Source organism: Bombina bombina, chromosome 4, assembly GCF_027579735.1.
Source record: "Bombina bombina isolate aBomBom1 chromosome 4, aBomBom1.pri, whole genome shotgun sequence".
Lineage (NCBI taxonomy): Eukaryota > Metazoa > Chordata > Amphibia > Anura > Bombinatoridae > Bombina > Bombina bombina.
In genome coordinates this window covers 1,013,976,789-1,013,990,397 of record NC_069502.1, presented here as the reverse complement: position 1 = coordinate 1,013,990,397, position 13,609 = coordinate 1,013,976,789, and positions in this window count along the sequence as shown.

Here is a 13,609-nt window from a genome sequence, read left to right as displayed (position 1 = left end):
AACAAAGCCATATATGTACATAATTTCTTTGTATCTGTTATGGAAAAGTCAGAGTGTAGAAACTGTCAAATGCTTTGGAATTTATTTGACTTAATATGCTGAGCCTGGTGAAATATTTAAAAATAAATGTAGGATTTCCACATTAGAGGAATTAATATATAAAACTGAGCAAATACATAAATTAAAATGCAGAAGTGTCAAATTTAAAATATATATTTCAGATGGTCCTTTTATCTGACTAGTCAAAGATTTCTAGTTAATAGAACAGACTATCTTCAAAACATCAAATGATATATGAACGATATAATCCAAGCAAATGGGGTTTGTTTGGTTACAGAATTAAATATTTTTTATCATAAACTTTACAGCAGATTACATTGTGTACATATGAATATAAAAGATTTGTGATCTATGAGGATTTTGCAATGGATTATAATATAACAATAAAAAACACACATACACACACAGATACATAAGCACACATAAAAACACACACACACTCACATTACACACACATATACATATACACACATAAACACACACACTTATACACACACACTGAGAAATACACATACACACACATATACATTACACACACATAAAAACACACACTCACATTACACACACATATACATATACACACATAAACACACACACTTATACACACACACACACACACAGAAAAACACACAAACACACACATATACACACACATATACATGGTCAAAAACAGTAATACACATGCATACAAAAATGGACACACATACAACTACACACAAACACACAAACACACATACAAAAACACACAAAACGCACAGACATAATTTTCTTTCTATAGCAGATGTCATATCTCTCTTCTCTTCCCTGTATTTTTTATGTTTTCATGATACTATAATAATACTTAGCATTAGCAAACTCCTATTTATCATTCATTTGAATCAGAATGTTGAGAATTGTTTAATATTCTAATATTTTGTTATTAATATTTGAACATTAAAACATAATTAATATTCACATGGAAACACAGAAACATAAACCAAAAAAAGAACACAAAAGAACACAAAATAATTTACTTTCACACACCATCAAACAAATATAATAGACACAAAATCACATGCACATACATAAATAGAAAACACCTTAAATAAATAAAAAAATATATGGCACAAATGCATAAATATATAAAAAAATATATAAACAGAGGGATACTTGTACATGCACACAAATAAATACACATTTTAAAATGCATAAACACAAACTAGAAGTGTAGTTTTAACCTTAGAAGGATAAACATATAGAAATGACTAAACTAAATAGTTTTAGGAATATATGTAAAATATATTTTTTTTTAAATTAAATAATTTTGCTTCATCAATAATGCTTAAAATATGCATAAGGCTATATTTTAATTGGATAACTCTGCTACAACGCAAATAAATAAATAAAACCCTGACAAATCTTTCCATATACAATAATTGGGAAAATTAACTGACACAAAGCTGTGCTGCTACAGACTTGTTATGTTGGTTTTCAAATAAGAAGTGCAGAGGCGCTATGATATCTCATGTGAAACTGTTGACATTTTCATGTTTGCAAAACCTCCCAGCTTGATTTGTTGGTCCTGAAATCATCTGGGGGATAGGATAAAAATACCTGGAAGATTGTTTGACATGAAAGCAGATTGTGTGAAATTTACTAGACTACTCTTCTTGTCACATGGAGCATTAATAGGGAGAAAAAAAACACAACAGGCAGTTGAAAATGCCATTCTAAATTCATATGGCCAGAGGTCCCCAATCTAAGGCTTTTATCCCATTATATCTAATTGACATAGAACTTCTCATTAACAAATTAAAAGGTATTTATTTTAGTGAAATATTTGTGCTCTGTGCTAATGTTTCTGATGGGTGATTTTTGTCTGATGTTCATGTAATGTGTGAAAATGATCTTGCAGTGTTCAAAGTTAATGAAACATTATTTGTCACTGGATACGAAGGTGGGACCAAATTCTTACTATTATAAAAGATGATGAAACTAAATGGCTGACTCTTAGGGCTGTTGCTGGTTATAATGTACAATTTGAAAGTGTCATTTCTCCACTGTTACATTAATCTTGATAATGGTACAAAGTCTGATAATGGTCTTTTAGTGTGCAGGTCAAGTGAAAATGCTTCACTTTATAATTTAGCCCTGCTGGCAAAAAGAAAATTCCCTTTCATAATGATAAGCTCTTGCAATATATATATTTATCTTGCTTATTCCTGAATGTGTCTAACAATGCTATATAGAGCTCACACGTACAGTGGTGCTTTAAATGTGTTGGCACCTCGCAATAAAAATATAAAAGAGTAACTACTTTAGAGAAGTGACTCTCTACAAGTATTCTGTGACATCTTAAGAGTTGCAAAAAATTACCTGAGGGTACGCAGAGGGCAGTTATGAACTAGTATCCTTCTGCCATATTCGTTTATCATGTTCAGTCTGTTCTATATATCTGTATTTTTTACTATGAGTTAGTGCTATTGCGTACCACTACTTATGTACATAGCACTATGAAATTTGATGGTTATAATAATTATAGAAAATAAATTGTGTTACTATATTATATTGCATTATGCATAGAGAGTGAAACAAAGACATATTATCGGACACATAATAATTACCTGAATATCTGTAGAAATAGAAAATACATGCCAATTCAATGTGATGCTGACTAAGACATACTAAAGTATACGTTATCTATCTGAAAATCAGAGATCACATAATGCTGAATGACATTACAATGCAAGTTTATACAGATACCGGTAGTTATAGAAAAAAGCTTGTCATCAAAGTAATATCCATAAGAAATCAAGCATGAATATCTATACAATTCTCAATTTTGAATTTTATTCCTATACAATTTTATGTGGAATTCCCTGAAATACTAGTGTATCTCTATATGATAAAATGTGAAGATCACTCTATCACAAGGTATTGTTATTGTAATGGGTTTAACCCTAGTAACTGGATATGTGTACCTAAACAAATATTTCAAATACAATACAATCCCCTACAGATGGTGTTACCAATCCTGGTTTCATATGGAAGAAGAAGGAAATATATGTTTTGCACCTTAAAGTAGTACCCTGTTAATTACTTTTACAGGGTGCTATTGACATTAATTATTGTAACCTGTCATACAAAAGCACCCTAAGGAGGCATACAACATAAGAAAACTAATTCAAATAATAGGCCTAAGTTGAAGTGAAATGTTTATTTCCAACAGTTTATAAGAGCTGTTTGAATATTGAGAACCTCTGGTATTCTTGTTTTTAACTTAAAGATCCAAAAGGTCTCACGGGTGTGTAGTAATTTTTCTCTATCTCCCCCCTCCATTGGGTTCTTACATGCTCTATAATCTGCCATTTTAAATCCTCCACTTTGCCATTATGGTACTGCTTAAAGTGTAGAGCTACCTGTGAGTCAGGGGAATCAGATTTCACATCCCTAAAGTGTTCCTTGATTCGCATACCTATATATAAGTGAAATGAAGAAAATGCACTCTCTGAATTTAAAAGTCTCAATAAGCTTTACTGTGTGACATTTCGAGGCTTTCACCCCTTCCTCAGACAAAAAAATTGTGAACAATGAAACAATATAAAGACATACTCGTACTTTAAAGACTCCTCAGATATGATACAGTCAATTGCCTACACGCCAGAAGTGGGACCATCACATTTGCTGGTAACAATGGACGTAAACAGTCTGTAAACCATCATCCCACATGCGGATGGAATGAATGCAGTAGAGAAAGTGCTACTGAGACACCCTTATGTTGGTCCAGACCCAGTATATATATGCAGAATTCTACATCTGTGCTTGACACTTAATTATTTCCGTTTTGAGACCACCTTCTACATACAACTTACAGGCACGGCTATGGGCTCAAGTATGGCCCTGTCATATGCCAACCTCTATATGGCTGACTATGAAACAACAACATTGAAGGTATATGACAATCCCAGCATATCATCCTATAAAAGATATATAGATGATATCTTCCTCATCTGGAATGGGCATAGCGATGACCTTGAAGGATGGGTCTCAGAACTCAATTCTATGATGACTCCAGTGAAATTCAAACTTGTGTTCAGTGATGAGAGGATCAATTTTTTGGATCTAAGAATATTAAAAAATGAAGCAAAGTTGGCCATAACTCTATATCAGAAGTCTACAGACCATAATTCTACCCTTCTGGCTACCAGAAATCCTAGGTTACTAATTAGGTCACTAATCAGGGCTATTCCTAAAGCGCAAATGACCAGGGTGATGAGGAACAACACATTAACAGATAAGGCATCTATGCAAATACAGGAGATTTTCGAGAAGTTCCTTAAGAGAGGATATGCAGAACCACTGATAAAAGCCATTAAGGAAGAAGTCATTAAAAAGGATCAAGAATCTTTACTAGCTGGTAAGGAGAGACAAGACGCAGACCAAAGGGTTACGATGACCACTACATTTGGTCCTACATCCCACCTACTAGAGAATGGGATACAGAAGAACTGGTGGGTTCTCCAAACTGACCCCAACTTACCTTTTACAGAAAGCAAGATACCTAGGATGGGATATAAAAGGAACAGCAATCTGAAAGACCACCTGATGAAAACTGACCCAACACACTGCTATAAGCAGGAACAGTGGCTAAGGATGAAGAAACAAGGGTTGCACAGATGTCCAAATTGCACGGCTTGCAGGGCTATGATACAAGGCTTAACATTCAGGTACCCACATAATAACAAACAGTATAAAATCCGACATTACATGACCTGCTCAACCAAATTTGTGGTTTATCTATTGAGCTGTGTTTGCGGGAAATTTTATGTGGGTAAGACAGATGATGACATTAGGAAGAGAATGGACAATCATCGGAGTGCGATCAGGACAGCTCTGGACACGAATAAGACTGATCAACTGGTCGCACTGCATTTTTTAGAAGCCAAACATACTGTCAAGGACCTAAGGTTTATATTGATAGACCATGTCTACCCTCTTGGACAAGGGGGGTGACAGGAAAGTTGAGGCTAGATGGACCTTTAGATTGGATACACTACATCCAAGAGGTCTCAACGCTAACATTGACTGGCATTGCTTCCTATAATACCCCTATGGGCTAATCCATATGCAATATTAATATCATTGTCTGTAATCAAGATTTATACCACATTTATTCTGCTTGCATACTTGGCTATTCCAATATGACTACTTAATCATTGTTGCTATTATTGCAAGCATTGCTGTTTCTGTTAAGGTGGCTTTATATATATATATATATATATATATATATATATATATATATATATATATATATATATATATATATATATATATATATATATATATATATAATTAGGTAAGTGTCAGAAATTTCCCCAGGTCCTCTTAGTGATGCAACGGGATAAACCATGTGTAGTTTTGACACAACTTAACACGATAAACAGATTTAGCACTGCGGAATCTGTTGGCACTCTACAAATAACCAATAATAATAATAATAAATGTAGATCCATGATCCGGGTGCATGTTGGTTGTTTTTTATATATACTTGCAAAGTCATTTATTTACGAGCTTTCTGCCTCCCCTTATAGATTAGATTATTTTAAGCTTGTCTTTATAATGTATAAAATGGTATTGCCATCATTTGCTGAGCGTAACCCAGTCTCAATTGTGCTGTTTACACATTTATGCATATGTAGTGCTAAGGGCCAATTAGATATTTATCAACCGACCAGGCTAGGATAATCCTTATAAAATGTGCAACTTGAAATAATAATTGCCATGTTTTATAACCTATATGTAAGGTTCCTGTGCAGTAAGCGACGGTTGACAGATGCCCAGTCCATGGTGATGTACATCACATTATGTTTACTTTTAGTGCATGGTCTCTTTTATTTCACCGCTATAGGTTAATCCGCGGCGTCACGTGATATATACACCCGCTAAGCCATGCCCCCTTTTCCGCCTGCAAACAGCATTAGCGAGGTTTCCAGGCCTTGTGATATGGATGGCATCCTGGGCTTCTAACACACCATTGTAGCAATGTAATTCAGGTATCCCCATTAGGGGTCTATTGTATAAGCATAAAGTTGGGCTGTATAATTGTACATAAACATATTAAACCAAATGTTATACACATGTATTGGTTGTTCACTATCAGTGAATATAGGGCTAATCCGGTTTTGAACATTTATAGTCACAGTCCTATTCCTATTCTATTTCCCTGCTGCTCAGCTAGAACAATAGGAGCATTAATTAGGGCTATACAGGTATTAAACTTGAATTAAAACACTATGCACTATAGAACTGTTACACATTTGCATAGATGTATATATTATGTCACTATTTGTATTTGTTGGTTTATTGTACTGTATTATATGAGGATATCAGCGTATGGCTAAAGGTTAATTAAGCAAATTGACTGCAATGGATACCGGCTCACCTGTTATTGGTGGTGCACTGAGGGGGAGGGGCTTATTATGTCTTTATATTGTTTCATTGTTCACAATTTGTTTGTCTGAGGCAGGAGTGAAAGCCTTGAAACGTCACACAGTAAAGCTTATTGAGACTTTTAAATCCAGAGAGTGCATTTTCTTCATTTCACTTATTGCATCTTTGATGCACCCTGGTGCAAATATTGCTGAGTTTGCAAGAGTTTGTGAGAGTGCTGCAATCTTCAAATTGGATATACCTATATATATAGATATATGCACACACATATAGAAATATGTATTGAAGAATAAAAATGACATTATCCTGTAAGTGAAGAACATTGAAATGTTAAATATAGAGTAAAACATATATACACACACACACACACATATACTATATATATATATATATATATATATATATATATATATATATACGTACATATACATCATTAGACATGTATATGTATGTATCTCTATGTTAAAGCACTTTGGAGCCTTTTTTCTCCTAACACCTGAGACCTCATATCTTTGAGCCTTTGTAACTTTTTATTGCAATATTGTTTTTTTATTAATTTTTGTCAGACAGTGTTATTATCAGTGTAACTGTACTGTGAAATGTATTTTTGATGTTTTTGTGTCATTTTATTTGAGCGTAACAGTTAACCAAAACTCTGAGGTTGCGATAACCTGCTGAGCGATAAATTCAATTGTGCTTGAGTGAGCAAGTTTATTTTCGACTTGTAATACTCACGCTACTTCCGATGAGCTAACACCTGTGATAAACAGTTTGCGTGCCACTTGTAATCTGGCCCTAAATTGGAATCTATTTTGTCTTTAAAGGGACACTGAACCCAATTTTTTTCTTTTGTGATTCAGATAGAGCATGCAATATTAAGGAACTTAGGCCTAGATTTGGAGTTCGGCGGTAGCCGTCAAAACCAGCGTTAGAGGCTCCTAACGCTGGTTTTGGCCGCCCGCTGGTATTTGGAGTCAGTGATTAAAGGGTCTAACGCTCACTTTACAGCCGCGACTTTTCCATACCGCAGATCCCCCTACGCCATTTGCGTAGCCTATATTTTCAATGTGATCTTTCTAACGCCGGTATTTAGAGTCGTTTCTGAAGTGAGCGTTAGAGCTCTAACGACAAAATTCCAGCCGCCTGAAAATAGCAGGAGTTAAGAGCTTTCTGGCTAACGCCGGTTCATAAAGCTCTTAACTACTGTACCCTAAAGTACACTAACACCCATAAACTACCTATGTACCCCTAAACCGAGGTCCCCCCACACCGCCGCCACTCGATTAAAATTTTTAACCCCTAATCTGCCGACCGCCACCTACGTTATATTTATGTACCCCTAATCTGCTGCCCCTAACCCCGCCGACCCCTGTATTATATTTATTCACCCCTAACCTGCCCCCCACAACGTCACCGCCAGCTACTTACAATAATTAACCCCTAATCTTCCGACCGCAAATCGCCGCCACCTACGTTATCCCTATGTACCCCTAATCTGCTGCCCCTAACATCGCCGACCCCTATATTATATTTATTAACCCCTAATCTGCCCCCCTCAACGTCGCCGACACCTGCCTACACTTATTAACCCCTAATCTGCCGAGCGGACCTGAGCGCTACTATAATAAATGTATTAACCCCTAATCCGCCTCACTAACCCTATCATAAATAGTATTAACCCCTAATCTGCCCTCCCTAACATCGCCGACACCTAACTTCAATTATTAACCCCTAATCTGCCGACCGGAGCTCACCGCTATTCTAATAAATGTATTAACCCCTAAAGCTAAGTCTAACCCTAACACTAACACCCCCCTAAGTTAAATATAATTTTTATCTAACGAAATAAATTAACTCTTATTAAATAAATTATTCCTATTTAAAGCTAAATACTTACCTGTAAAATAAATCCTAATATAGCTACAATATAAATTATAATTATATTATAGCTATTTTAGGATTAATATTTATTTTACAGGCAACTTTGTAATTATTTTAACCAGGTACAATAGCTATTAAATAGTTAAGAACTATTTAATAGTTACCTAGTTAAAATAATAACAAATTTACCTGTAAAATAAATCCTAACCTAAGATATAATTAAACCTAACACTACCCTATCAATAAAATAATTAAATAAACTACCTACAATTACCTACAATTAACCTAACACTACACTATCAATAAATTAATTAAACACAATTGCTACAAATAAATACAATTAAATAAACTAGCTAAAGTACAAAAAATAAAAAAGAACTAAGTTACAGAAAATAAAAAAATATTTACAAACATAAGAAAAATATTACAACAATTTTAAACTAATTACACCTACTCTAAGCCCCCTAATAAAATAACAAAGCCCCCCAAAATAAAAAATTCCCTACCCTATTCTAAATTAAAAAAGTTACAAGCTCTTTTACCTTACCAGCCCTGAAGAGGGCCCTTTGCGGGGCATGCCCCAAGAATTTCAGCTCTTTTGCCTGTAAAAAAAAACATACAATACCCCCCCCCCAACATTACAACCCACCACCCACATACCCCTAATCTAACCCAAACCCCCCTTAAATAAACCTAACACTAATCTCCTGAAGATCTTCCTACCTTGTCTTCACCATCCAGGTATCACCGATCCGCCCTGGCTCCAAGATCTTCATCCAACCCAAGCGGGGGTTGGCGATCCATAATCCGGTGCTCCAAAGTCTTCCTCCTATCCGGCAAGAAGAGGACATCCGGACCGGCAAACATCTTCTCCAAGCGGCATCTTCGATCTTCTTCCATCCGGTGCGGAGCGGGTCCATCTTGAAGCAGGCGACGCGGATCCATCCTCTTCTTCCGATGTCTCCCGACTAATGACGGTTCCTTTAAGGGACGTCATCCAAGATGGCGTCCCTCGAATTCCGATTGGCTGATAGGATTCTATCAGCCAATCGGAATTAAGTTAGGAATTTTCTGATTGGCTGATGGAATCAGCCAATCAGAATCAAGTTCAATCCGATTGGCTGATCCAATCAGCCAATCAGATTGAGCTCGCATTCTATTGGCTGTTCCGATCAGCCAATAGAATGCGAGCTCAATCTGATTGGCTGATTGGATCAGCCAATCGGATTGAACTTGATTCTGATTGGCTGATTCCATCAGCCAATCAGAAAATTCCTACCTTAATTCCGATTGGCTGATAGAATCCTATCAGCCAATCGGAATTCGAGGGACGCCATCTTGGATGACGTCCCTTAAAGGAACCGTCATTAGTCGGGAGACATCGGAAGAAGAGGATGGATCCGCGTCGCCTGCTTCAAGATGGACCCGCTCCGCACCGGATGGAAGAAGATCGAAGATGCCGCTTGGAGAAGATGTTTGCCGGTCCGGATGTCCTCTTCTTGCCGGATAGGAGGAAGACTTTGGAGCACCGGATTATGGATCGCCAACCCCCGCTTGGGTTGGATGAAGATCTTGGAGCCAGGACGGATCGGTGATACCTGGATGGTGAAGACAAGGTAGGAAGATCTTCAGGGGATTAGTGTTAGGTTTATTTAAGGGGGGTTTGGGTTAGATTAGGGGTATGTGGGTGGTGGGTTGTAATGTTGGGGGGGGGGTATTGTATGTTTTTTTTTACAGGCAAAAGAGCTGAAATTCTTGGGGCATGCCCCGCAAAGGGCCCTGTTCAGGGCTGGTAAGGTAAAAGAGCTTGTAACTTTTTTAATTTAGAATAGGGTAGGGAATTTTTTATTTTGGGGGGCTTTGTTATTTTATTAGGGGGCTTAGAGTAGGTGTAATTAGTTTAAAATTGTTGTAATATTTTTCTTATGTTTGTAAATATTTTTTTATTTTCTGTAACTTAGTTCTTTTTTATTTTTTGTACTTTAGCTAGTTTATTTAATTGTATTTATTTGTAGCAATTGTGTTTAATTAATTTATTGATAGTGTAGTGTTAGGTTAATTGTAGGTAATTGTAGGTAGTTTATTTAATTATTTTATTGATAGGGTAGTGTTAGGTTTAATTATATCTTAGGTTAGGATTTATTTTACAGGTAAATTTGTTATTATTTTAACTAGGTAACTATTAAATAGTTCTTAACTATTTAATAGCTATTGTACCTGGTTAAAATAATTACAAAGTTGCCTGTAAAATAAATATTAATCCTAAAATAGCTATAATATAATTATAATTTATATTGTAGCTATATTAGGATTTATTTTACAGGTAAGTATTTAGCTTTAAATAGGAATAATTTATTTAATAAGAGTTAATTTATTTCGTTAGATGTAAATTATATTTAAGTTAGGGGGGTGTTAGTGTTAGGGTTAGACTTAGCTTTAGGGGTTAATCCATTTATTAGAATAGCGGTGAGCTCCGATCGGAAGTTTAGGGGTTAATAATTGAAGGTAGGTGTCGGCGATGTTAGGGAGGGCAGATTAGGGGTTAATACTATTTATGATAGGGTTAGTGAGGCGGATTAGGGGTTAATAACTTTATTATAGTAGCGCTCAGGTCCGCTCGGCAGATTAGGGGTTAATAAGTGTAGGTAGGTGTCGGCGACGTTGTGGGGGGCAGATTAGGGGTTAATAAATATAACATAGGGGTCGGCGATGTTAGGGCAGCAGATTAGGGGTACATAGGGATAACGTAGGTGGCTGCGTTTTACGGAGCGGCAGATTAGGGGTTAAAAGTGTAATGCAGGGGTCAGCGATAGCGGGGGCGGCAGATTAGGGGTTAATAAGTGTAAGGCTAGGGGTGTTTAGACTCGGGGTACATGTTAGGGTGTTAGGTGCAGACGTAGGAAGTGTTTCCCCATAGGAAACAATGGGGCTGAGTTAGGAGCTGAACGCTGCTTTTTTGCAGGTGTTAGGTTTTTTTTCAGCTCAAACAGTCCCATTGTTTCCTATGGGAGAATCGTGCACGAGCACGTTTTTGAGGCCGGCCGCGTCCGTAAGCAACTCTGGTATCGAGAGTTGCATTTGCGGTAAAAATGCTCTACGCTCCTTTTTTGGAGCCTAACGCAGCATTTGTTTTAACTCTCGATACCAGAGTTAATTTTATGGTGCGGCCAGAAAAAAGCCCGCGGAGCGTTAACAGCCCTTTTACCGCCGAACTCCAAATCTAGGCCTTAGTAATTTAATCCTATTATCAAATGTTCTTGGTATCTTTATTTGAAAAGCAAGAATGTAAGTTTAGAAGCCGGCCCATTTTTGGCGAACAACCTGGGTTGTTCTTGCTGATTGGTGGATAAATTCACCCACCAATAAACAAGTGCTGTCCAGTGTCTGAACCAAAAATTGGCTGGCTCCTTAGCTTAGATGCCTTCTTTTTTAAAAAAAAAGATAGCAAGAGAATGAAGAAAATTGATAATAGGAGTAAATTAGAAAGTTGCTTAAAATTGCATGCTCTATCTGAATCATGAAAGAAAAAATTTGGGTTCGGTGTCCCTTTAACTTCTTTCTTGTCTAGTTTGTTGTTCAATATTTGGAAACTCATACAATTTTAAGGTACGTGTTATTACAATAACATTACTTTCAAGCTTATTTTTTTCACAAAGATTTAAAAAAAAAAAAGTTTCTCAAGTTTTAATAATCAATAGATAAATGCTCATTCAATTATCATTAATCATAATTTATGTAAGAACTTACTTGATAAATTCATTTCTTTCATATTGGCAAGAGTCCATGAGCTAGTGATGTATGGGATATACAATCCTACCAGGAGGGGCAAATTTTCCCAAACCTCAAAATGCCTATAAATACACCCCTCACCACACCCACAATTCAGTTTAACGAATAGCTAAGTAGTGGGGTCATAGAAAAAGGAGTAAAAAAGCATACAAAAAAGAGGAACTGGAAATATAATTGTGCATTATACAAAAAGTCATAACCACCAGAAAAACGGTGGGTCTCATGGACTCTTGCCAATATGAAAGAAATTAATTTATCAGTTAAGTTCTTACATAAATTATGTTTTCTTTCATGTAATTGGCAAGAGTCCATGAGCTAGTGACGTAAGGGATAGAAATACTCAAAATGTGGAATTCCACAGAAGAGTCACTAGAAATGGAGGGATAAAATAAAAACAGCCATTTTCCGCTGAAAAAAATAAATCCACAAAAAATAAGTTTTTCTCATAAATTGAAAGAAAAAAACTTAAAACATTTGCAGAAGAATCAAACTGAAACAGCTGCCTGAAGAACTTTTCTACCAAAGACTACTTCAGAAGAAGCAAATACTTCCAAATGGTAACATTTAGTAAATGTATGCAAAGTAGACCAAGTTGCTGCTTTGCAAATCTGATCAACTGAAGCTTCATTCTTAAAAGCCCAAGAAGTGGAGACTGATCTAGTAGAATGAGCTGTGATCCTCTGAGGTGGGGACTGTCCCGCCTCCAAATAAGCTTTATGAATCAAAAGCTTTAACCAAGATGCCAAAGAAAAGGCAGAAGCTTTCTGACCTTTCCTAGAACCAGAGAAGACAACAAATAGACTAGAAGTCTTCCTGAAATCTTTAGTATCTTCAACATAATATTTCAAATCTCTTACAACATCCAAAGAATGCAAAGATCTTTCAAGAGCATTCTTGGGATTAGGACACAAGGAAGGGACAACAATTTCCCTACTAATGTTAGAATTCACAACCTTAGGAATAAATTTAAACAAAGTCCGCAAGACAGTCTTATCCTGATGGAAAATCAGAAAAGGAGACTCACAAGAGAGAGCAGACAATTTGGAAACTCTTCTAGCTGAAGAGATAGTCAAAATAAACAACACTTTCCAAGAAAGTAGTTTAATATCCAAAGAATGCTAAGGCTCAAAAGGAGGAGCCTGCAAAGTCTTCAATACCAAATTAAGACTCCAAGGAGGAGAGATTGACTTAATAACAGGCTTGATATGAACTAAAGCCTGAGCAAAACAGTGAATATCAGGAAGCTTAGCACTCTTTCTATAAAATAAAACAAAAAGAGCAGAGATCTGTCCCTTCAAAGTACTTGCAGACAAACCTTTATCCAAACCATCCTGAAGAAACTGTAAAATTCTAGGAATACTAAAAGAATGCCAGGAAAATTTATGAGAATAACTATAGGTCTTCCAAACTCAATAATAAATCTTTCTTGAAACAGACTTACAAGCCTGTA